The sequence below is a fragment of the Acomys russatus genome, chromosome 18 (genome assembly GCF_903995435.1).
Source record: "Acomys russatus chromosome 18, mAcoRus1.1, whole genome shotgun sequence".
NCBI lineage: Eukaryota > Metazoa > Chordata > Mammalia > Rodentia > Muridae > Acomys > Acomys russatus.
Genome location: NC_067154.1, coordinates 56,497,892 through 56,525,167, shown reverse-complemented (window position 1 = coordinate 56,525,167; position 27,276 = coordinate 56,497,892).

The window sequence follows — 27,276 nt, the reverse complement described above, 5'->3', positions numbered from 1 at the left end:
TGGTTTTATGTTGATGTCTTTAATCCACTTGTACTTGAGCTTTTTGGGCAGGGTAATAAATACAGATCTCTTGGCATTTCCAATATGTAGACATCTAGTTATACCAGCATCAGATGTTGTAGATGCCATCGTTTTTTCCATCATATGGATTTGGCTTCTTTGTCAAAAATTAAGCATGCAAAGGTGTGTGGGTTTATTTCTGGGTCTTTGATTTCATTCCATTGATCAATCATCCTATTTTTGTGCCAGTGCCATGTTGTTTTTAGTACTTTTGTTCTATAGTACAGCTTGAGATCAGAGATAGAGATACTTCCAGAAGATCTTTTATTGTACAGGATTTTTTTTTAGCTATTCTGGGTCTTTTCTTTTTCCACATGAAGTTAAGAATTGATCTTTCAAGGACTGTAAAGAATTGTGTAGGCATTTTAATAGGATTGCATTGAATCTGTCGATTGGTTTTGGTAAAATGGCTATTTTTCCTTTGTTGATCTGCTCCATGACCATGGGAGATTGTTCCATCTTCTGATATCCTTTTCATTTTCTTTCTTCAGAGACTTGAAGTTTTTTCATAAAAGTCTTTTACTTGCTTGGTTAGAGTTACAACAAGTAAATAGGCATAGTTTCCCTAATTTCTTTCTCATATAGTTTGTCACATGTATATAGTGGACTACTGATTGTTTTTGAATTAATATTGTATCCAGCCACTTTGCTGAAGTTGTTTATCATATGTAGGAGTTCTCTGGTAGAATTTTGAGGGTCACTTATGTCCACTATCATATCATCTATGAATAGCAATACTTTGACTTTCTCATTTCCTGTGTGGATTCCCTTCATATCCTTTTGTTGTCTTATTGATCTAGCTAAAAATTCAAGTACTGTATTGATGAGATATGGAGAGAGTGGGCAGCCTTGTCTATTCTCTGATTTTAGTAGAGTTTCTTTTCATTTAATTTGACATTATCAATTTGCTTGCTGTACACAGCCTTTATTATGTTTAGGTATATGAATGTATCCCTGATCTCTCCAAGACTTTAAACATGAATAGGTGGTGGATTTTGTCAAATGATTTTCAGCATCTGAGGAGATAATCACATGTTTTTTCAGTTTTTTATATGATAGAGTATATCAAAGGATTTCCATATATTGAACCTTCATGGCATGCCTGGGATAAAGCCTCCTTTATCATGGTGAATGATATCATTGGTGTGTTCTTGGATTCTGTTTGCAAGTATTTTATTAAGTATATTTTCATCAATGTTCATAAGAGCAATTTGTCTGAAATTCTCTTTCTTTGTTGAGTCTTTTTATGGTTTAAATATAAAGTTAACGGTGGCCTCAGAGAATGAATTTGGTAATATTCCTTTCCTTTCTAGTTTGTGGAAAAGTATGGAGAGTATAGATATTATCTCTTCTTTGAAGTTCTGATAGAATTCTTCTCTGAAACCATCTAGCCCTGGGTTTTATTTGGTTGGGAGACTTTTGACGACTGCTTCTATTTTCACAGGAGATATAGCATTATTTAATTTGTTTACCTGACCTTGATTCAACTTTGGTAAGTGGAATCTATCCAGAAAATTGATTGTTTCATTTAGATTTTCAAATTTTGTGTCACACGGGCTTTTGAAGTAATGCCTAATGATTCTTTGGATTTTCTCCATGTCTGTTATTATGTCTCCTTTTTATTTTCTGATTTTGTTGATTTTGATAGTGTCTCTCTGCCTTTAGTTAGTTTGGCTAAGGGTTTGTCTATCTTGCTGATTTTCCCAAAGAACCAGCTCTTCATTTCATTGATTCTTTGAATTGTTCCCATGGTTTCTAATTTATTGATTTCAGCTCTGAGTTTGATTATTTTCAGCTGTATACCCCTTTTAGGTGTGTCTGCTTCTTTTTTTCTAGGGCTTCCAGATGTTCCTTTAAGTTTCTTGTTTGAGATGTTTCCATTGTCTTTATGAAGACACTTATTGCTATGAACTTTATATCAGCACTGTTTTCATTGTGTCCCATAAATTTTTTATACCTTCATTTTCATTGAAAATTAGATAGTCCCTGCTTTCTTTTTAGAAAGTTGTTCAATTTTCAAGTGTATGTGGGCTTTTTGTTATTTCTGTTGTTGAGGGCCAGCTTTAATCCATGGTGGTCTGATAGGGTGCAAGGTATTATTTAAATCTCCTTGTATGTCCAATTTTGGATACGGTTCTCTGAGGTGCTGAGAAGAAAGTATAATCTTTTGTGTTTTGGTGAAAAGTTATGCAGACATCTGTTAGGTCCTTTTAATTCATGTCATCTGTTAGTGTCAATATTTCTAGGCTTAGCTTTTGTTTTGTTGACTTATCCTTTGGCACAGGGGTTTTTGAAGTCTCCCACTATTAAGGTGTGGAAAGATCAATGTGTGGTTTAAGTTTTATTAATATTTCTTTCTTTGTTTTATTTTTTTATTAATTTATTCTTTTTACATCTCAATGTTTATCCCATCCCTTGTATCCTCCCATTCTTCCCTCCCTCCCATTTTCCCATTATTCCCCTCCCCTATGACTGTTTCTGAGGGGGATTACCTCCCCCTGTATATGCTCATAGGATATCAAATCTCTTCTTGGCAACCTGCTGTCCTTCCTCTGAGTGCCACCAGGTCTCCCCTTCCAGGGGACATGGTCAAATGTGAGGCACCAGTGGGTACTGTTGTATTTGGGGCATATATGTTCAGATGTCATCTTGGTTAAGTTTTCCTTTGATGAGTATGAAGTGTGTCTCCTCATTTCTTTTGATTAATTCTGGTTGAAAGTCCATTTTATTTTATGTTAGAATGGATACTCCAGCTGGCTTCTTGGGTACATTTGGTTAGAATACTTTTTTTTAGCCCTTTATACTCAGGTAATATCTATCTTTGTGGTTATGGTGTTTTCTTGTATGCAATAGAATGTTGCATCCTGTTTATGTATGCATTCTGTTAGTCTGTGTCTCTTTTTTTGGAGAGTTGAGACCAACGATTATTAGGTCCTTTTTTTTTTTGAGGTTGGCTCTGGTAGAGTGCTGTGTGCTCATCTGCTTTTTTGTTTTCCTGGCTGTAGGTAGCCTCTTATGGTTTGGGTTTTCCTTCTAGTAGCTTTATAGAGCTGGATTTGTGGATTTGTTTTTGTCATGAAATATCTTGTTTTCTCCATCTATGGTTATTAAAAGTTTTGCTGGATATAGTAGTCTGAACTGGCATCTGTGTTCTCTTAGGGTTTGTAAGACATCTGCCCAGGCCCTTCTGGATTTTATGGTCTCTGCTGAGAAGTTGAGTATGATTCTGATAGGTTTGCCATTGTATATTATTTGGTCCTTTTCCTTTGCTACTTTTAATATTTTTTCTTTGTTCTGTATATTTAGTGATTTGGTTTTTATGTGGCAGGAGGATTTTCTTTTCTGTTCTATTCTATTTGGTGTTCTCTTGTATGTTGATGGGCATATCTTCCTTTAAATTGGGGACATTTTTTTCTATAATTTTGTTGAAAATATTTTATGGGCCTTGGATCTGGGCATCTTCTCTTTCCTCAATTCCTACTATTCTTAGGTTTCATCTTCTCATTATGTTCTTGATTTCTTGGATGCTTTGTGTCAGAAACATTTTAGGCGTAATATTTTTCTTGATGGTTGCATCAGATTCTTCCATTGTATCTTCTACACCTGAGATCTTTCCTCCATCTGCTGTATTCTGTTGATTATGCTTATCTCTGCAGATCTGGTTTTCTTCTCTAAGTTTTCTCTTTCCAGGCTTTCCTCAGTTTGTGCTTTTATTATTGTTTTCATTTTCATCTTCAGCTCTTGAACCATTTTATTGATTTTCTTCACCTGATTGTTTGCATTTTCCAGAACTTCCAGTGATTTCTTCATTTCCTGTTTATGGCCTCTCTAAGGGCTTAAATCTGTTTGGCTGTATCTTCCTGTATTTGTTTAAAAACTTAATTTTCTTCTATTAGCACCTTCATTACAAAAGATTTGACGTCATTTTCTTGTGTTTCAGTTGTGTTAGAGTTTCCAGGTCTGATTGCCTTGGAATAACTGAATTCTGGAGATGCCATAATATTTTGGCTTTTGTTCTTTATGTTTTTATGCTGGTTTTTAGCCATCTTTCTGTCTTTGATACTGGGTGGTAGTTTCTTGTTTCCTTCATTGGCCATTGAGAGCAGCTCATAGGGGTGTGGCTATAGCTGAGACTCTTCACCTGTGGGGATCAAGGAACTCTTCAAGTGGATCAGATGGGTGACCTAAGATCAGACCTGGGAACTTTCTGTGAACCAGCTGGGTGAACTGATGTCAAATTTACACTTACATGTCACAATCTTTCATAGAGAGAAGCCAGAAGACAGGACAAGAGCTGAAGGCCAGAACCTAAAGTCAGAAACGGAAGATGAGACTATGGAAAAAGAATTGCTTATTGGCTTGCTCCCTAAGGCTTCTTTTCCTTACTTTCCTTTGCAGTGAGGACCAGCCCTTAGGGATGGCATAGCTCGAAGTGGGCTGGGGTCTCTGAATAAATCATTATCCAAGAAAATTCTCTACAGACATCCCAGAGGCCAATTTGGATGTAGGAAATTACAGAGTTAAGGTGACCTCTTCTCACATGATTGTTTGGGTTAAGTTGACAAAATATTGTTATAAGTTGGCTTAGAAAATGAATGAAAAGCCTAGTAGGAGACTCTGGTTAGTCACCTCTTTAACCAGACTCTAAACCTGAACTAAAAACAGACTGATTCAATATATTAAAAGCAAATGATGAAAATTAAATCTCCACATTTTTTGATGAGACAGAATGAAGTATCAGCCATCTAAGTAAATCTAAATTAAATAGATTAAAGATAAATAGAACAGATACCATTAGAGCACCACTTAAAAGCATAATCCTTTCAGATTTAAAATTTGACTTTACTAAAACAAAGATCAAGGAAATCTTGCTGTTAGCAAACTTAAAGTAAAAGTAAAAGACCACCTCATGAGGCCACTATGAATTATTTAGTGGTCAACACAAGACTTCCTTATGGGCTGTGCTTGACACATCAGCAGTGGGAAAGGTGAAGTCAGTGAACCAAGAAAAGCTAAGTTTAAGGAGTTAATTGCACCAGGCATGCCTTCAAAGTGTGTAGGTTGCTGCTTGTCTATAGATTAGCATAGCAAAAGCAGCCAAAACTGACTTTAAAAGCATACAATTTTAGAGAGACACAGAGTCATATTACAAAACTGAATATAATGGAGTTTGGTGTCAAACAGGACCAACCAGAAGCCCTGGCAGTCATATTTCCTCTTCTTGTTCCTTGTTCTCCTTTCTTTCTATCTCCTCATCCCCAGCTCTTGGCAGTGTTACTTCCTCCAAGCTCTTTACCTTACTGTGAGCTGCTAGCCACTCTTCTGGGTTTGCATCACTTCAGGGAAGATGACTGCTAGGCTGACCTGGAATATAAAACTATAAATTTTTTTCCAGGAAATGTAACTTAATTATTTAAGTTCAATGCTGTTCCCTTTTCAATCTATCAATTCTACTCAATATGGGACATTAGAATGTTTATGTGGCCAAGAGGATGGAGGACACAATACTCTCTCCAATGAGTGAGAAGAATAATTTTTCTACAAAGAAAAGCACGATTGACTCTAGGACTCCTTTGAAAGTATCATCGTAATTTTATCCTTTCACTATTCAGTAGACAAATTTCAGCCTTCCTGATATTCACAAGGCTCTTAAATTCATGTAGAGGGGCTTTCCAGTGCATGTCACACAGAGATCTAGCCACATTTATGTCCTGTGGAAAGTCTAGGAGAGAAACATTGTCACAAGCTGAAAAAAATCCCTTTGAGCAAGTGGACGGGCAAAATGCCTTCTAAATAGTATTTGAAGCTGTGCCTTCAGAAGACAGGAGCCTCTCAAATCAGGAGCAGGACAGAAAATGAAGGGATCAAGTATATATAGAGACATATGAAGATGGCTTCATGGGCATGACAGACACAGTTTGGTAGAGGGGTATTTTCTTTTCTCTTGGTTGTCTGTTCTTGCTTAGGTTTCTAGGGAACCTGTTGGGAGTTTAGGATAAGGTCTGGGACTTAGCACAGTTCTCTGGATCTTACTGAGCAAAAGAATCTCATTGCCTAAGGGGTCTGCTTTTGTATGGGTGGATTTTCACTTCTCTTAATACAATTGCTACACTACCAACTCCAGTTTGGTTTTGGGGTCCTTAATTTACAAGGAAACAGTTTTACAAATTCTAAAAAGTAGCACTCTGGGAATATACTTGCTTATTTGAATTACAAACTAGACTTGGGCCCTGGGTTATTGAACTTTAGGGTATTAGCTGTAAGACAATGGCTCCTTCATCTCTTCATCCTGTTGTAAGTGGAGATGGTGGAGGTTCTATTTGCTTGCTATCTTTAGAAACAAAGTATTTTATTTTTATTTCTCATTTGCTTGATTTGTATGAATTATTTTTATTCTGTTGGAGTATGACTGTGGACAAACTATCTTCAATTCCTAGGAGTGGCATGAGTAATGTTGCATCCACATTTGAATTCTTTTAGCTATATATATACTAGTTCCTGGGGAAAATGTTCTTTCATAGGGCTAACAAAGAATCACACGAGAGAGAGAGAGAGAGAGAGAGAGAGAGAGAGAGAGAGAGAGAGAGAGAGAGAGAGAGAGTTCTTAATTAGTTTGTTACAGTAGCATATTTAACTCCCAGAGAGTCTCGATGGCCACCACCAGGAGGACAGATATTGAGGGATTTTTGCTGACTTCTGCATTGAGGAATTGCCTTCACAGAAACTTCTGAGTTGCTACCTTCAAGAACTGAATGAGGATGAGCTAGATACTTGTGTATATGGATTGGAGAGTGCCAAGGTCAGACAATGAAATCTTCCACTTGGCTGTGTTTATTTGTTAGAAAAGGAAGGCCTGGTTTTGTGTCTCAGAAGAGATGACCTTAACTTTCTGATGCTGGAGCTTCAAATTTCTTCTCATTCAGTGGCCAACTGTGTGTTTCAGCTCTCTCCTCTCACAAGCAAGGATGAACAAAAGCATTGCCTGCATTGAACAGTTGCTCTACATTTGGGACTTTTAAGTGTTACCCATTTTGACCCAACTGATTTAAATTAGTTTAAAATAATTATTTATTTTAATCTAGTTTAAACATATGAATATTTTTTCTGAATGTATGTATATGCAGAACACATGTGTATGCTGCCCACAGAGGTCATAAAAAGCATCAGTTCCCTCGGAGGAGTAATGTGGTACTGGGAACCAAATGCAGAACCTGGTAATAAATATGTACTCTTAACTGCTGAGCCTTCTCTCCAGTCACTTGGCCTAGCTAATTTGAAAATTATTAGGAAAATACTTGGCTTACAATTGGCTCATAAATTGTAGTGTATCCTGTATGTGACTAATATCCACTTATAAGTGAGTACCTACCATGTATGTCTTTATGGGTCTGGGTTACCCCACTCAGGATGATCTTTTCTAGTTCCATCCATTTGTCTGCAAATTTCAAAATTTCCTTGTTTTTAATAGCTGAGTAGTATTCCATTGTGTAAATGTACCACATTTTATTTATCTATTCTTTGGTTGAGGGACATCTAGGTTGTTTCCAGATTCTGGCTATTATGAATAAATCTGCTATGAGCAAGTGTCCTTGTTGTATGGTGGAGCATCTTTTGAGTATACTCCTAGCAGTGGTATAGCTGGATGATGAAGTAGAATTATATACTGTTTTCTGAGATTGATTTCCAAAGAAGTTGTACAAGTTTGCTTTCCCACCAGCAGTGGAACAGTGTTTCTCCTTTCTCCACATCTTCGTCAATGTGTGCTGTTTCTTCAGTTCTTGATCTTAGCCATTCTTACAGGTATAAGTTAGAATTTCAGAGTTATTTAGATTTGCAGTTCTCTGATGATTAAGGACATTGAATATCTGAACAGGAGCCTAAGTCCTCTCCAGGCTTGTTCCTTGATTGCACATCAGTCTCTACCACCCCTCCCCTGCACCTAGATTTGTTGGCTTTTTTGGGCTTCTTGTGGAGCTCCTGTGCCCTCTGGATCCTTCTATCCACCCCACTCTTTCATAAGACTCCCTGTACTCTGCTCAAAGTTTGGCTATGAGTTTTGGCATCTGCTTCCATCTCTTGATGGGTGGAGTCTTTCAGAGAACCTCTATGTTAGGTTTCTGTCCTGTTTCCTCTCTTCAACCACTTCTAGTGTCTATTCTATTTCACCTTCTGAATGAGAATTAAGCATCCTCCCTAGAGTCCTCCTTGTTTCTTATCTTATTTAGGTCTGTGGATTATAGTGTGGGTTTCCTGTATTATGTGGCTAATATCCACTTATAAGTGAGTATATACCATGCATGTTCTTTGGCTTCTGGGTTATTTCATTCAGGTAACCCAGATGATTGTTAAGTGTTTCTTGGCCATTCGATATTTCTCTGTTGATAATTCTCTGTTTAGTTCTGTACCCCATTTTTATTGGAATTTTTGGTTTGTTGATGTTTGATTTCTTGAGTTCCTTATATTTTTTTGGATATTAACCCTTTGTCAGATGTAGGGTTGGTGAAGACCTTTCCCCAATATGTGGGCTGCTGTTATGTTCTGCTAACAGTGTCCTTTCCCTTACAGAAGCTTTTCTGTTCCATGAGGTCCCATTTATTAATTGCTGATCTTACACTAAAATTCACAGATCCAAAGAAGTTAATGGGAAATAGAATAGCCAGTGGAAGTATAATTATCCAGGGAACTGGATAGGAGAAAGTGTGGGAGGATGACAAGGGGAGAAATCAGGTATGAGCAGAGTGAGGAGGGGCAGAGATTAGAGAGCTTGAAGAGAAAATGGAAACCCAGTGCTGGGCCATCACTGAGACCTGCTGGAGACCAACTAATGGTAGACTACAGGGAGGATATGGGGATGACTCTAGCTGAGTCTCCTAGAGGAGGAGGGGCACTAAAGAGGCCCCCTTCTACCTAGGCAGGACTAAGAGTTGTGGGAGGGGAACACCATCCCACCTATAAAACCCTTAAGACAAAATTTACCCTGCCTACAAGATGTACAGAGCTAGAGGCTGAGGGAATGTCCAACGAATGCACAGCCCAATCTGAGGCCCACCCCATGGGAGAGAGCAAATCCCTGATACCATTAACAATATTCTGCTATATTTACAGAAAGGAGTCTAACCTAACTTTCCTCTGAAGGGCTCCACCCAGCAGCTGACTGAATCAGATGCTGACACTCACAGCCAAACATTAGGTGGAGTTAAGGGAGTCCTGTGGAAGAGTAAGTGTCTGTGGGGGTTGGGAGGGTTGGGGTGGGGAGGCATATAGAAGGACTGAGAGGGGACAGGAATGCCACAAGTAGACCAGCAGAGTCAACTAACCTAGACACATGGGAGATACAGAGATAAAAGCATAAACCAAAGAGCATGCTCCTTACACATGGGCAATTTGACCTTCATGTGGGTTCCCTAGTGAGTTGAGGATGTGCTATCTATGACCTGAACTCTGTTACCTACTTTTGATCACTTTGCCCTAATGGGGCTGCCTTGCCTGGCCCCAGTGGATGAGGATGATCTCAGTTCTGATGTGACTTGATGTACTGAGGTGGGTTAGTGGAGGATGCTCCCCTTTTCTGAGGACAAGGGGAGGGGGTAAAGGGGTAAGAGGGTGGGAGGGAAGGACTGGGAGGAGAAGAGGGAGGGGGGACACAATGAGTATGGAAAGTGAATATATACATTAAAAATAAAAAATAGAAACAGTTGGCTCTTTAAAGTCATAAAATCTTATCTAAAGGGTAGGAACGTAATTCTACCCCTAGAGTGACAGTGCTTGGTTTCCTTTCCCCTGAGGGCCAGGTTTTACTTCCTGGGAGAAAGCATTTCTTCACTGACTCCATGTTCATCTCTGACACCAACATAGAGGCCCATGTTCTTCCTGGTTATGCAGCTTTTAGAGCCTGTCTCCTGCTGATGTAATTTGGCCAGGCCAGTTTGTAGAAGGCTTCATGTGTGTGCCAGTGAGCGGGAACTTTTCTTAAGCTTGCTTTCTGTCTCATTTTCCACCCTTGCATGGCTCTGCAGCTGATAGCTGGTACTTTTCAGTCTTGCTATGTTTGTTTGGTTTTTAGAGACAGGGTTTCTCTGTGTAGATTTGGCTGTCCTGGACTTGCTTTGTAGACCAGGCTGGCTTTGAACTCACAGAGATTCACCTGCCTCTGCCTCCTGAATACTGGATTTACAGGCATGTGCCATCATGCCTGGCAATAGCTGGTAATTGTAATGGCATCTAAAATAGTAGATAATGCTTCTGCACTGAATCTCATGACATTTGCAGGGGGAGGGAATGTCAAGAACTTTTGCAGCCTGCTGTCTTTTCCAGCTTTAACTGCTCCTGTTTGGGTCAGAAGCAAGCAGGGTTTTTAACTCGGATAGCTGCAAATATCTGGATTTTCTTTCTGCCTCCATCTATTGTCCAGATACAGAGGATTCAGTCAAGGAATTAGAAAGCTATGGCTGACTGAGACACTGAGGATTGAAGTTGGTCCCTGAGTGACTGTGTTTTTATTTGTAGGATGTCTTTCTAAGGCAGCTGCTTAAACAGAAGATTTGCTTGAATGACAAATGAACTCTGCTTGCAAAACTTCTGAAATTTTGAGTTCTTATTTTTCAGTTGTAAACACTCTGATGACACAGGAGTGAAGTATAAAAAAATAATTCTCTTGTCTTAGATATTACCATTGCTATGGAGTGCACCATCGTTTTTCCTACTTTCAATGTCTTGTGTACTTTCTGGTCTCATGTACTTGAGAACACAACATATACGTACCAAGAGTTTTCACACATTCTTTCAATATCTATCCTGTTACCTCCAGCTCCACACCCAGGCAAGAAGAATCCTCATGGCTTCATACTTTTATCAGCCTGTGCTTAGGACATCACTTGGTGGATTTATGAGGTAAGTGTAGAACGATACTGCATAATATAAAACTGGACAATATTGATGAATTTTTACATTGGAAATCATCAGGAACTAGAAAATAATGAGCAAGCCAAGGTACTGAGTCCCAATGTTAGCTGTCCTCTGTTCTTTCTTGATACTAGCTTTTTTGGTCTTCCACTCACATGTTGCCTACACCTCTTCCAGTCAGTGTCTCTGAACTTCTGCTCCATCCCCACACTTTCTGAGCTCACCTGACTCTAGTTCAGTCTTGGTCCAAGCTTCTGGGCTGGAGATGACAGAGTAGATGTTTGCTTCTGGGAGGCTGAGTCCTGTGACACAAGAGGTAGACTCTTTCGCTTAGGGGAGGTTCTACTCTGACAGGTCCTGCATGAGAGTTAGGCACTAGCCCATCATGATGCAGAGGAACCAGTGGCTCAAGCCTCTTTACAAAATGAATAATTACAGAAGCAGAGATCTCACAGCGGAGATGCAGTTACAGGCACAGCCAGGGATGGCATTAATTCTGACCTTGCTTGTATTATAAGTTTATGTTAGAACATTTAACCTCTTCCAACTTTAGTTTTAGTGGTAGGCAATTTTTCTCAGGCTCTGCCTGACCCTCTTTATAGACTCAATAATGCTTTTAACTTTCTTTTTTATTAAATATTTTGATGAGCACAACATGTTGCTGTGCAGATGGTGATGGTCTGACTTTTCAGGCCCCAGGCTGCCTTTCTGATGAACTGAGTGAACAAATGTATTCTAAACATCCCAATCCATTAACCTTATACCCGTCCCCTCACACTGATTTCCATGCAATGGGATCATTCCCAAGTGAGCACTAATTTCTAAACAACCCAATAAGGAAAATCCATAGATTAAACCTCAATTCATTATTAAAACCATATTTGTTAAGATTATACAACTGCCAAATCTAGTCATTATATGTGCTGCAAATGGGACTCATGAAAATGTGTTTTTAATCACTTTGTTTTCAATGTAGCGTAAGTGTCTTATCTAATCTAAATAAATGTTGGTACTAATTCACAAAACAGCCAGGCAGCTTCTTTCCTGGTACTATGTTAGTGTTCAAGTGCTTGGATGGGGCTGCCTCTACATCCTGTTTCAGAGAAGGCCTGGAGGCTCAAGATGAAATCAGTGATGTGGGTGATTTGTCTTTGTAGTTTCAATCCTCTGACATAGTTAAATCTCCAGAGGAACTGATAAGGCACCATTCCTTAGTGGAATATGATAATAAGTTAATCTAAGTGAAAATAGATGATGCTATTCCTTAGTGGCGTCTTGTTGGTGTCATCAGTGAACCTGAACCCAGCATGCAATTCTGCCATCATCCATGTTACACATCTCTCCTACAGTTCAACTCCTGGCATTGAAGTCATGATGTTTTGCTTTCAATCACTGTGCAGCTTCTGTAATTTATAAGGCTGTTCAACATAGGTTCCCACATTATGTCTCCTTGTTATTGATACTTCATCATATCGACTACTAGGCAAATATCAAAATATTTAAATGTGAAGCCATGGCAAAGATTTTTCTCTACCAAATCAATACTAATTTATTAACCCTCTTTTTTAATCTCAGCTATTCACTACATGTAACTAAGAAGACATTCATCAAGTGGATTACAATTGTTTTCACATTTATATTAAAGTCTAAGGTTTTGAAAGAAAAAAGTGATAGTCTATTTTTAAATCTACTCCTCTCAGGTTATCTGGCACTAAGGAATACTGAACATGCTTCTGTGGAATAAGAACCTAGCAACTCTTGTTGGCATTAGCATTATTAGTGCATCAGCTCTAAAGAAACAGGTTTTTGGCCAAGAAAAAAATAAAACCCATTAAGAAATCATGATTTTTAGTTCAATTTTTTGGTGGAGTCTGGAATAATGTTGGACTCATTACACTCATAAAATCATTGTACAGATTCAGAACACTGGCTGTTGTGTTGCCTGTGATGTTACATATTTGAGGAAGTGTTGACACAGTTAACCATCTGACTATCTTTGTTTGGGTAATTGATGTTTTGTAGAACTATAGACACTTGGGATATTTCATTTATGTAACTAGAAATAATGAAAAGTATACTGAGTGTCCATGTACTGTCATTGTGTGGACAGCTCATTGTGTTTGTATTGATTCAATAGTTGGCCATGAGAAATAGAAAAGGCAAATCTAGTTGTTATTGAGAGTGAGTGAAAATAAGAAGAGGGATCCATGAAAGACACATGAAGATGCCAAGACATTTTGCTCATATTTGGTAATCTACATAGAGAATAATAGCTAGAGAAGCGGCCACAGGGAGCTTCCTAGTGCAGAAAAATGCACGGTATGTAAAACAACTGTGTTTTATTTCAGTAGACAATTTGTGGTGGTCCTCCTTCCTTCACTGAAAACATTTCATGTGAGACAGCATGACTCATGCATTCTTCATTAACTGTGTAGAAGACTTAGGTTAGATTACCAGTGTGCTTATGTTGGTTGACTTTTCCCCATTGTTGCAGAGGCAAGTTGGGCTTAGATTTTGCTCATCAGTGAGAACTTCCACTGTTATTCATGAAGATGAGGTCAGAGTTATTTAAGTCACCAACACCCAAAGATAATTATGGTATACTGTAGTTTAGAAATACAAAAATCACACATCTTTACATTTGTAATGACCAGTTATTATTGTCTTTCATTGTTTTCCATTCTTTGTGAGCCATTTGAAAATGCCATTTTTGGTTGACTTCCTATTCTTATTTGAAATATTGATTATCTCAAGGTGATTTTCAGGTGTGTGGCCAATTGAAATGCCGGTTGTAGTTGACACTGTTGGTGGAAGTTTATTTACAGAGTAGTGGCTATTGCTAAACTTTCCTGAGTACTATTTAATTGATTTTTTTTTTGTTTTTTTAAATTCTTCTATTTTCTGTAGTACTACAGAAACAAAGCATTAAACTTGTCTTTAGTCATTTAGCTTTTATTAGTAGATTCTTGTGTCAATTCATGTTTCCTTTCATTAGTGTTCTTCAAAGTTTAGGCCTTGGACCAGCAACTGTAACATCACTTAATACTAGTCAGAAATGCAGAGAGAAACTATGGTACTAGAGGCCAGAAATATCATTTTTCCAACCTCTAAGCTCAATTCAACTCTACATGCTCTTTCCCCATGATCCACTTGGTGCATGATGGAAGGTAAGAACTAAATTTTGAAACTTGTCTCTGACCTCCATAGATGTGCCATGCCCTGTACCAACAGCCCTGCAAAATAAAAAGATGAATGTACCTTGAAACAAACAAACAAACAAACAAAACAAAACAAAACAAAACAAAAAAAAAGAAAAGAAAAGAAAAGAAAGAAAGAAAGAGAGAGAAGAGAACCATTATTGTTTTGTTTGTTTTTTTTTGTCATTATGGTACTTTCTTTAGTTGCTATGATGGTCATGTTATTTTATTTTACTTTTTTGGTTCTGTAGCTGTACTCTATAATCTGCCTGGAAGAATCACATAGTACTAAGACATTAAGATAGTCACACATTCTGTTTATGCTTAAGGGGAAAAATGGATGTGTTTTTTTTTTTTTATGGGACTGGTAGAAGAGGAGGAAGGGGGCTTCAATCAGGCTTTAAAGGGATTAATTAAATAAATTAATGAAAAGACTCAGAACAAAAAATCCAAAATAGAAACAATGCTCAGATTATGAAAAGACTATTCAGGATAAAAACATCATTATCTATTAAAAACAAGGAATTCCCAAAATTTGTGGACAAATGGATTAAGCTAGAAATGATCATAATGAGTGACTTAACCTGGAAGCAGAAAGACTCAAATGGTATATACTCACTTATATCTGCATACTAGCCCAAGGGGCATGTCCCATGAAAGTCTTCACTTACCAGGAAACTGGGACAGAGGGGAGGAGATCCTACTGGGACTCTAAATGAGAGAAGCATGGGAGAATAGCAAAGTAGAAGGATCCAGAGGGTCCTAGAAACCTACAAGAAGAACATTATGACAGGCAGATTTGGGACCAGGGGTCCTGCTCAAACTATGGCACCAGCCAAGGACAATACAGGCCATAAACTTCAAACCCCTATCCAGATCTAGCCAATGGATAGGACATTCTCCACAGTTGAGTGGAGAGTGGGGTATGACTTTCACACGTACTCTGGTGCCTCATATTTGACCATGTCCCCTGGATGGGGAGACCTGGTGGCACTCAGAGGAAGGACAGTAGGTTACCAAGAAAAGACTTGATACCTTATGAGCATATAAAGGGGGAGGAAGTCTCCCTCAGGCACAGTCATAGGGGAGGGGAGTAAAGGGAAAATGGGAGGGAGGGAAGAATGGCAGGATACAAGGGATGGGATAATCATTGAGATGTAACAAGAATAAATTAATTTTAAAAAATGGCAAAAAAACCATCATTATCCCATCTTTAAAAAAATACAACCAGCAACATTGCATGAATACTTGAAGGTGTTGAAAAATACAAGAGAGAATAAATGTGATTACCGTTGCTCAAAGTAAGGTGTCAGTGAGTGAACAGGCAAATGAAATGAATATTTAAAAGAAATTAAAATGGAAGTACTATGTTCACTATAGACTTTTTCTAGGTCTAGATAGATGTTTTAAGTTGATAATGATGAAATATGATGGATATTGATTTACATTCAGAATTTTAGATGCACTAAGATAGGAAAGATGTTTTCTTAAAGCCTGTCAAATACAAATAACCAAAACACTAAGAATATAACATTTATATAATTCTTTATTGTGTCATGGTTCTTCTTGTTACAGTTAGTTTATTGCATATATGTGTAATAATGTAAATATATGTAAAAAATAAAAAATTAATAAAAAGAGTATTTTGTCTAGAATGATCATATATTTCTTTTGTCCCCTCATAAAAGCCGACTTACTGAATTGAACACATTCACTTGAGATGAAAATTTAGCAGTATTTCACCTACAATGTATGGTATAGAAAGACGTATTCATAAAGGAAGAGAGAAAGATTTATCAGATAATAAAGTTTGTGACTGTAGGTAAATTGTCCTGGAGAGGACTCTGTGGGTCCCATGTCTTTATCCAGAAGAGAAGCTTGGAGCACCTCAGATAAAGCAATGATTTGAGATTAAAACTGGCCTCGGAAGTATGGGAGACTTTACAGTATACATATATTTTCAAACACAAGAAAGCACATTGGTATGAAGAAAGAAATGGAAAAACGGTGAACATTAGAACAAAATAAGCAACTCAATGGAATGTGAAGAAAATCAATGCCTAGACAGGAGAATCCAAACATCATGTTTTAGAACAAGAGAGCAGGGCCTTGTAAGTTGTCCTAACTGAACAGCTTCGCTGAAAGCTATTGTACTCCCTGTCTTACCGATGGTGGGCAAACATAAAAGGGCAGATTGGATATTTACTTGTACTTACAATTAACAGAGAATTAGCACAAGTTTGTAGGTCAGTGAGCATTTCAGAAGATCTGGGCCTGACTGGGTTTATGTCTTATGCATTATGAAAAGAATGAAGGTAGCTTGGCTATTTGAGATGGGACATTTTTACATGGCTGTAGCATTCAATAGCAAAAGTCATATGAACTAGCAATTACTTCAAAGGGCTTCTTCATCTATAGCTAGAAAGATTTCTGGAAAGTACACAGATAGTACAAGGTCTTTAAAGCCTAAAGCCAAAATGGGGACAAACTAATTTTGTGTGGATTTTATGGTCCTAAGATTACTTGGACTTAAAGGTTGGCAAAATAATATTTCATGGTAGGAGTTTCTAAGCTGCTGCATCCAAAAGGAGAATGAGCATACAGAGGAGAGGAGCTCTGATGGTTAGGATAATCTATCATATTCACTTAGAAGAACATGTTTAATTCCTAATGGGAGATTGACAATGCTTGTACAGCCTTAAAGGCAAAAAATCAAAAGACACACCATTAAGTAAGGTCACACAATGCCAATAAGAAGTAAAAAAAATAAAATAAAATAAAAAAAAATAGAGTATATGGCAAAGGTAATAGGGTCTAGAGCACATTAGAAAACTTGAATAGGCACACCTGCTGAGCACATCAAAGGAAGTATGTCTAATTGGAGAACAGTTGTCTAGTGGGTGAAGTCCTAGGCAAGGTGTGTCCATAAGCAGGTGCACATCTTACAGGGATTTGGAACACAGAACAGAATCAGCAATAGATCCTAAGAATTGAAGCCTTTTAATTCAGGAAAAGATTTGTAAGTTAAACCTTGTTTGATGTCTTCAATACTGCAGATGTCCTGAAATAATCTTTATGGTTCAAGATATTTGTTCTTGAATATTCTTTACATACTTCCCTTTTCTCTGTTTTCTCCCCTCCAGGAGTTCTTTCAGCAGGCCCTTGGGTGTAAATGCTGCTTCCAGCTCAGTGGTCTCATGCCGCCTCAACAAACCCAGTGTCCACACCACAGACACAGTGGTAGACACAAGAACACAGCTGGAAGTATAATGGCTGCACAAGCATCATATTTTCTCTGGGCAATGAAAAAGGTTAAGAATTCAAAATATCATGAATAAGTTCCTATGTATAAGAATAGTTGGATCCACAAAAATTATTAAGTTTCTATACTAAGGAGATCTAGATAGTGCTTCTTCTGGGTAAATTAGTACTGTTTTGTTATGTAAATTGTAATAATTCTTGTGTTAACTGAGTAAACAACATTCTTTATTGCAGTGTCTACATTTTGTAGCCAAGATCTGAATATTGGTTGAAAACAGAGAAAAACTAAGATACTAAGGTGAAACACACACACACACACACACACACACACACACACACACTTTCATACAGACAGAGAGAGATACACATCCACAAAGAGACTCAGATAGATACACACTCATTCACACTCACACAGATGCAGGCACATGTATACACACGCACACACACGCACACACACAAACACACATACACTTTCATACAGACACATATGTACACAAACACGCTCACAAAGAAACACTCTCATTCACACTCACACAGATGCAGGCACAAACACACACACACACACACACACACACACACACACACACACACACACACACACACACGTACATGCCCCTAAACATAAAAACAGAAAAAGACCATAGCAAAATTGTTTTCTTCACTTTGTTTTTCATGAGCCAAATTTTCTCATTGTACTTAAATCAGGATGCAGCTCTTTTTCTTTACATTATTGATCCCAAATCAGTGTTATTTTGGTCTTTGTGGGTCACATAGTCAGGGGCCAGCTCCTCCTTCAGTGTTAATAAAGGTCTTCATAGGTGAGAAGCAGAACTGGCTAAGAAGGGCTGTGTGTTTATGTGGTGGTGCTAAAGAAAGACTTGCAATGCTATAAACACAGCCCATCACCGTATCGATGGGGAAACCAATTGGTCTCTTTGCAATGTTATTTTCATTAGCAACACGTTTTCTTGGTTAGCTCTACAAGATGAGTACATCCTTTTCGACATGCACTTCCTGGCACACTTGTTTACAAAAGCTCAGCAACCATCAAGATACAAACGAGAAGCATGCTGTGTGTATGATGAGTTTTAGTGCCGCACAAGTAGCCATGTTTACTTAATTTGCAAGATAGCACCATCATTTTCCTCTTAAAATTCTGTCTGCAAGTCTATTACAGAAGCCATTTTCTTAGTTGTGGCTTTTGTTGCTTTAGCATTTGTAGCATTTGCTTTGGTTCCGTGTTGCTCGTCTCGCTTTCCCTTTTGCTGTATTTGAATTTGACACTCCAACTGCACAGTGGCTTTGAGAATCTATCTTAAAAGGAATTTTCCATTTTCCCAAACAAGTATTTGAAGTTCCTCTTCATGTTCAGGTAACTCTTCCTTACAGTTTTATTGATTGGACTCTAATTACTTGACCCATTTTATGTCATCTCTCCGTATTAAGGATGTTTTATTGCTTTTGTCTGAGACTGTTAGTCTATACTTTGTTAATTATGTTTTTTTAAAGGTTACTGACATTTTCTATTGGAAGAACTATCTCTTAATTCATCATTTGAAACTTTGCAATATTTTCTAGCCATGAAATATGGCTTTTATTAATATTGTTCACAGTACACTAAGGAGTCAGTAATACACTAGAGAGTATAGAGCAGATAGAAGGAACTAGTCCCCACAGGCAGGTCGTGTTGGAGAAAATATCATGCTCTCTGGTCTTTCATCTAGTGGAGAAAATGAAGCTTTGGCATGAGTCAGGAGGAGTCTTGTGCATTTAATTAACATCGGTGTGCTTTATCCTTGTCTATTTTGAGTGAACTATTCCCATTTACTGTAATGGAAGTTTTAGTTTCTTTGTAAACTCAGTTATGTTATATAAATATGTTTTATTTTATTCCCAAGTGTGGGATATTAGTTTGGGCTTTAGTTTGTCCACAGCTGACAATTTTTTTCCTGCTAGGCATAGTCTTTGCCAGCTGGTAATAGCCTGCCTAGTGCAGCAAGGACAGGGGCGTGGTCTAGGACTCTGAGGAAAATAAATAAGAGAGAATCCCCATGAAAAGAGAGAGAGAGAGAGAGAGAGAGAGAGAGAGAGAGAGAGAGAGAGAGAGAGAGAGAGAGAGAGAGAGAAGTGTGACATGCAGTGGTGGTGTGAGGCATGTAGCAGTTTGGAGAGACCAGGGTAATGTGTGGTGGACTGAGAGAAAAGTTTCAATGCAGTAGCTCAGAGGAGGAGACTGCTTGCTGCATTTGCTGTTGACAGAGATTGGTATTGCCCCAAAAGAATCCAATTGACACTAAACAGCTGGGAGAAGTAAAGGAGTCTGCACCCCTCTCTCCCCACTAATATTCTTTCTCCTACCCAGGGTTAAGGGGTTGGCGGAAAGGAGGTAGAGGCATCAACACCCCAAATAGAGTTTTAAAAACAAGCATCAACAAGTTGCTTTGTGTTACAACAAAGTAGCTGTCTGCAGGACTTGGCATTTTCTCAACTGCAGATTCAGAATCAGCTTTCTCTTCATGTACATATGCCAACACAAAGTAAATGAAAAGAATAGTGAAGGGGACACAAGAAGATGCACACAGCCACAACAATATGCAAGTCAAATATGGCGTATATTCTTTAACTGCCTCTACTCTTTAGGCACATACACAGAGGATCCCCAGTTGAGCATTGTTGAAGACTGCTGGCTCAGAAGCTCAAGAGCACATATTAAACATCAAGGAACACTGGGTTTTGGTTCTGCCTTAAATCCCACATCTACGAAATGTTGGGGAAAATGTGCAAATATACATGAATGATTGTCATACATGTCCAAACACCTCTGAGATGTTCAGGGAGAAGGACCCACTATGTGCAGGTAACTCAGACTTTGGATGACAGCAGTGACTCTTGTGGAGTCCATCACACAGTTTGTTCTTTCGTCTGTTCTGTTCTCACCTTCATGCCAGCCCCAGGCTAACTTCAGTCTCACTCCCCTCAGGTCAGTCTGTCACGGAGTGATTAGATTGATGCAAAATAGAAATGTGACTTGTCAGTCTTTCATAAAATTTTGTGAGTAGCTTCCGTTGCCTACTGGATAGAGACTGCATGTTTTCCTGTTTTTGTTTTGTTCCTTTTTTCAGTTTCCACAGACTACGTGGCTTAGCATGTCAACCACTCTCCTGTAACTCCCCATCTTTGTATGTGGCTTCAGCACCACTGGATAATTCTGTAACTTCTGCCTTTCTTACCTTTGCTCACTAACTAGGGACCTCACCATGGAACCCAGGTTATTTTTCAGTACATGATCATCTTGCTTCTGTCTTCTCAGTTCTGGGAATTGAGGAATGCACCACAATGCTGTGCTATGAATTTGTAATTAGCATGTTTACTATTTAATGGCTATATGTGTTTATCTCTACCAGCTCTTTGAAGATGGTAAGTTTTATTCTTTGCACTGTTGGCGTCCTGCCCAGCATATGACACATTAGAAGTACAAAGTTTCTGTTTGTATAATACATGAACTAAAATGACTCTCTGAGCAGATGAAGCTCCCGTGAAGCAGGAGAAGGGAGAACAATGAGGAGAAGCCTTGCATGAACCTTTGGAAGTCCTTGGAAATCATGTCCTTTTCTGCATTCTATTTCATCTCCCTGTTCTGCTCTTAGCTTTATCACAAGGGCTGTAGCTGGGTATCCTGTTTCCTCTGAACTACATCAAATGGATGGTAGATCTTCACCATAGACTACGTTCAAAGGATATTTGTGATTGACAGATAATCCTTGGGACACTGCTAAGATATTATTCAATGTCAAGACTGAACATTTTAGAAGAAAAAGAGCTGTAGAAAAGAGATATAAATACTCAATATGATATTTCAAGGAGTGATATTGTGCTTAGTAGGAAAACATATGAGAACATCTGTGGAAAGAAGAAAAATGAAAAGAAGAAAGATCCATCCTTTCAGTCTGCTTATCATATGATTTATCGGCCATCTTATCCTTCCATATCTATTTCACCCTAGTTATCATCTGTTTGCCTGGTGCTGATCACCACATTAGTTTGATGCAATGACATTCACTTTACTTCTGCAATACTGATCCAATAACTTTGCAAACAGGAAGGAAAAGGAAACACCAACACTAACTCTTTCCATGGACACTATTTCATATAGTCCAAAGCCGCAGCCCCTCCTTTCATGGGTATTCAGATGCCTCTTTACCCAGAGAGCAAGACTTGCGTACTTAATATAGATCTGGAAAATCAGAACTAAGTACTTTCAGAAAACCATTCCATGTGGAATTGGCATCAATTAAAGCATTGAGCTATTATTTCTCCCAGATGGAAGTGTCATTTTTTTTTCAGAATACAAAGATATTCATTGTATTGGAAAAAATCTAGGCATCGGGAGGATTCTTATTCAAGTGAAGAGAGCTTACCTGAGGTGCCCTGCAGTAGAGCCTCTCTCACACCCTGTCCTAACTTTGACAGCTTGTCTTAATGTAGACTCTAAAGGGCAGAGACAGGTCACAGCTCAGAAGGGTGACCACTGTGTCCACTGCAGCCGAATCTACAGAAGATCATTTTTTTTCTTTGAGTCCCACAGTCACAGTCTTGCTTGTCATTCTACATGTTCATGAAGCTCATGACAGTTGACATCCATCACTCTGGAAGGCTTGTGCCCTCCTCTTGACACTCATAGGCCATGTGGAGAACAGAGGCAGATCAATTCTATTGCATTGTCCATTTGACCCCAAATGAATATTACCCATTTCTGTTTAGAGCAGAATGCTAGCATGAAATAAGGCATGTTTAGTTCCAGCTAAACACTTGATCTTGTAAGCAGAGATAAAATTCCTTGTTGGAATATCTGCAATTCTTAATAAAAATTCCTGGAAGCCTGTGAGCTTCTTGGCAGCACATGCAAATTTAGGAGAATGAAATAATCACAAATCTGTCACACCAAAAAGCGTTGATTGGGGTTTTCTTAGGACAATGGAATAGCTGCTGAACACTGGCAAAGATTTCCTTCTTGAAGTTCATCAAAAGAAACACACTGTGTGAAACAGGGCAAAAATAATCCAATAAGATCATAGATCCTTAGGAACTTCTTGATGCAATTTATGAGGCTCACCTGCCAGCTACAAGGAAATTTTAAACAAAAAGAAAGACATTCTGATAGTCAAAATTTGGTGTAAAATGGAGAATATGATGTTATTTACAAGAGAGTAAATTACAAATCAGTGAAACATTCTGCCCAGACAGTGCTTCTGCCTGAAAAATAAAGACTATGGACATGGGTAGTTTGAATGAAATGCAGCAGCCTCAGGTTCTCAAGTCCTCTTCTCTGCTGGAACCCTCACTGGGACCTGAGAGAAGTATTGTGGTCTCTTGTCATGTTGCTTCCATAACATTCCTTTTAGCAGAGAGCTAGTGTCAAATGATACTTTAAGGAAAGCAAAGAGTGGACAAACAGATTTTGGTAAAATGTCACCAAGACCCTGGAAAAGACAGAGCTTCCTGGGTAACTGAGACATGTAGTGACTAAAAGAGGAAACCTGTTGTCTAGTCCAAAGAAATTGACTGCATCCTCAAAGAAGATGATGTAGATTTGAAACTTAGGTATAAATGTTCATCTATGAGCCATTTTCTTCCCCTAAACATTAATGCATTCCTCTGTTTTATGTTTGCAATGCTCATGAGAAGCTTAATGGTGAATGAAGATAATGAACACAAAGAAAAAGGAAAAAAATGAGAGTGCTATAGTCTCTAGCTGGACTCATGGACATATCTCCAAGGACAGCTCATTCAGAAGGAGGCTGTGAGAATTGTTACACTGTCTTCTTTCACATTGTAAGACCAAGAGCTGCTGCTAATGTTTAAGTATGGTTACCAAGCAATGAAACCTGGTGTGCAAAAGCTAGGGAATGGGCTGACACAGAGAAGGCAACGCCTTCTTATTTTGGGAGCAGGGTTCATTAAAAGACCAACAATGTTGAAGGAATCAAAGAGCATGTAGGAACTTCTAGTTAATAAGAAATCATGTGTTCTCTAGAAGCTGCTGACACAGCTATGGATTTGTGGAATTGAGGAAAAGCTTGCAATATGAAAACTGTACAAGATCCAGTTGAAGACACTAGAGGAATCAGCAGAGGATATCAAAGGCAATGAGCAATAAGCATGATCAACTCCAAACCCAAGTAGGAAGTAAGACCAGATTACATGTTGCAAATAGAAAGTTGGAAGAAACAAAATTATTAGAAAGAAGATTAAAGGCATCTGAGAATGACAGTGTATTTCTACCAAACATAATTAGGGTTTCTCATGAAAAAAAAAACCTGATTAGAATAAAAATATGTCAAGTGTGAAGAATGAATCTTTTTAAAATGAAAGATTTGAAGATGCTCTGCTATTACTTCTGTAGTGTTGGGTGAGAAATGGGCCCCAATATTAAAGGCTTAAAATATCAAAAGCTCTTTTAAAAGTTCTTTATGCTTTGCCAGGTGCTCTGCCTCAGTGTGTAGGAAGACCTGTTGAACTTCCTTGTTCTTCATAGGAAATCCTCCTGCCTCTGAATATAGTCTTGTTTCTCAGGGCATCAGCATTTGTGATTTTTGCCTCTGAAGCAGTGAAGCTTAGGTTACAAGACCTAATGTTAAAAGAGCTAGGCAATGGAACATATTGTTGGCACAGGAGACAACTTCCTGAACAGAACACCAACGGCCTAGGCCTTAATGTCAACAATTAATAAATGGGACCTCATGAGGCTGAGAAGCTTCTGTAAGGCAGGAGACACTGTCAAGAGAACAAAGCGACAGCCTACAGACTGGGAAAAGAGCTTCATCAACCCTACATCTGACAAAGGTCTAATATCCAAAATATATAAAGAACTCAAGAAATTAAACACCACCAAACCAAATAACCCAATTGAGAAATGGGCCTTGGAACTAAACAGAGAATTTTCAACAGAGGAATATCAAATGGCCAGAAACACTTAAAGAAATCCTCAACCTCCTTAGTCATCAGGGAAATGCAAATCAAAACAACTCTGAGAATCCATCTTACACCCATCAGAATGGCTAAGATCAAAAATTCAAGCGACACCACATGCTGGCGAGGATGTGGGGAGAGAGGAACACTCCTTCATTGCTGGTGGGAATGCAAACTAGTACAGCCACTTTGGAAATCTATCTGGTGCTATCTCAGAAAAATGGGAATAGGGCTTCCTCAAGACCCAGCTATTTCACTCCTTGGAATATACCCAGAAGATGCTCCAGCACACAACGAGAAAATTTGCTCAACCATGTTCATAGCAGCCTTATTCATAATAGCCAGAAAATGGAAATAGCCTAAGTGTCCATCAGTAGAAGAGTGGATAAAGAAACTGTGGTACATATACACTATGAAGTACTACTCAGCTATTAAAAACAAGGAGTTCATGAAATTTGTGGATAAATGGATTGAGCTAGAAATGATCATAATGAGTGAGTTAACCCAGAAGCAGAAAGACTCGAATGGTATATACTCACTTATATTTGCATACTAGCCCAAGGGGCATGTTCCACGAAAGCCTTCACTTACCAGGAAACTGGGATAGAGGGGAGGACATCCTATTGGGACTCTAAATGAGAGAAGCATGGCAGAATAGCAAAGTAGAAGAATCCAGAGGGTCCTAGAAACCTACTAGTAGAACATTATGATAGGCAGATTTGGGCCCAGGGGTCCTGCTCAAACTAAGGCACCAGCCAAGGACAATACAGGCATTAAACTTTCCGCCCCTACCCAGATCTAGCCAACGATCAGAACATTCTCCACAGTTGAGTGGAGAGTGGGATATGACTTTCTCACGTACTCTGGTGCCTCACATTTGACCATGTCCCCTGGAGGGGGAGACCTGGTGGCACTCAGAGGAAGGACAGCAGGTTGCCCAAGAAGGGACTTGATACCCTATGAGCATATACAGGGGGAGGTAATCCCCCTCAAGAACAGTCATAGGGGAGGGGAATAATCGGAAAAAGGGAGGGAGGGAAGAATGGGAGGATACAAGGGACTGGATAAACATTGAGATGTAACAAGAATAAATTAATAATAATAATAAAAAAGAATTAACCAGGGGGGAGGGAAAGAACTAGGCAAGGGACAGGACACTTTCATAAGGTCCTCTCAAATGCTAATTAGAGTCACATGATTTTACTTGTCAGTAAGTTCATACTTTAGTCAAGTGTATGTGTTTACATGCTCATGTGTGTGTGTGTATGTGTGTGTGTGTGTGTGAGAGAGAGAGAGAGAGAGAGAGAGAGAGAGAGAGAGAGAGAGAGAGAGAGAGAGAGAGAGAGCAGAGAGAGAGAAGCAGAGAGAGAGAGGACAGAGATAGAGGGAGAGAGAGAGACAGAGAGAGACAGAGACGAGAGAGAGAGAGGAGAGAGAGAGGGAGAGGAGAGGAGGAGAGCGAGAGAGAGAGGAGAGAGAAGAGAGGAGAGAGAGGGAGGAGGAGGAAGAGAGGAGAGAGAGAGAGATTATTTTGGTATGTGCCTGAAGTTTGTGTCAGGAATCTTTATCAAATACATCCTACTTTGATTTTCAAGACAGACTCTTTCACTGAGTACAATGATTGCTGGTTCAGAGAGACTGTGCCATGCATGTCCCAGAACTCCTACTGTAACCACATGCACTGAAAACAGGCACACAACTTCAGTCACAGTTTTGTGTGACCACTGAAAATATGAACTGACCTTATATAGTAACCTAATGGTTATATAGTAAGCCCTTTATAGACTGAGCCACCTTCTCAGCCCTATATTTTGGGTTCTTCTTAATGAATGACAATTAAAATGATGTGTTAAAATGTCTAAGTAATAAATAAATACTTTAAAAATCAATTATGTACACTATAAAGGGTAACTAGAAATATATAGAGAATTTATGAAGAATTAATAGGAAATAATGCACAGAGATATGACACTTTAAAGATATTGAACTATAAGTTTAAGGAAATTATTGTTTCCTTATACTGTTTCTAGAAGGAGCAGTCAGAAATGAGGCAAACTCAGGCTGATTTAATATTTTCAGTACAATGTTCAAGAACAGCGAACAATGGAGACCTTTGTAGTTATGGAGACAGAGGGACCCCCAACTATGCTTATGGTTTAGAGTCACTGGTTAAGCATACATAAGCATTGGTAAATCTTGCTAAGCATTCTTCATTGCTGTTGAGACTGCTGGTTTTTATTGACCTTCTTTTTTAAAAAATTAATTTATTTTACTTTTTATATATACATTTATATTACTATACATATATAAAATAAACTACATATAGCAAGAAGAACCACAAAACAACCAGGAATTATACTAATTCTACATTCATAGTGTATTTGGCAATCTTGAAGAGAACAGTTTCCTATCTTGGTGAGTCTAAAATCCTGAACGTAAATCAATTATCTATCATATCTCATCTCTCTCAACTTAAAACATCTATCTAGACCTGAAAACATCTTAACTCCTAAACAACTAAGTTTAACTGTAAAACTAAACTATTTGGTCTTCAACCCCATCAGAGACTTGAGAAGGAATAAAATAAATTATCTGAGTAAACAGGAAGTGCAAGTTACCAGCTTCCAAAGTGAAAAAAAATGACAGAGGAAGCTTGCTGTCAGAACAGCCATCCAAAACTCTCTATACCTTTGGAGCACCATCTTCAGCCTTCTGGCTCCGTATATCTGACAGACATACTTGTGAGGGAGGAACTATTGAGGACTTGTTTAACTTATGTTGGGGGAGTTTGGCTATTGATTCTGACTGCATCCAAGCTTGCCTATTTTTAGGCAGAATTCTGTCTGTAGCTGAAATGAGGACATTTTGCCCAGTGGTTATAAGTTAC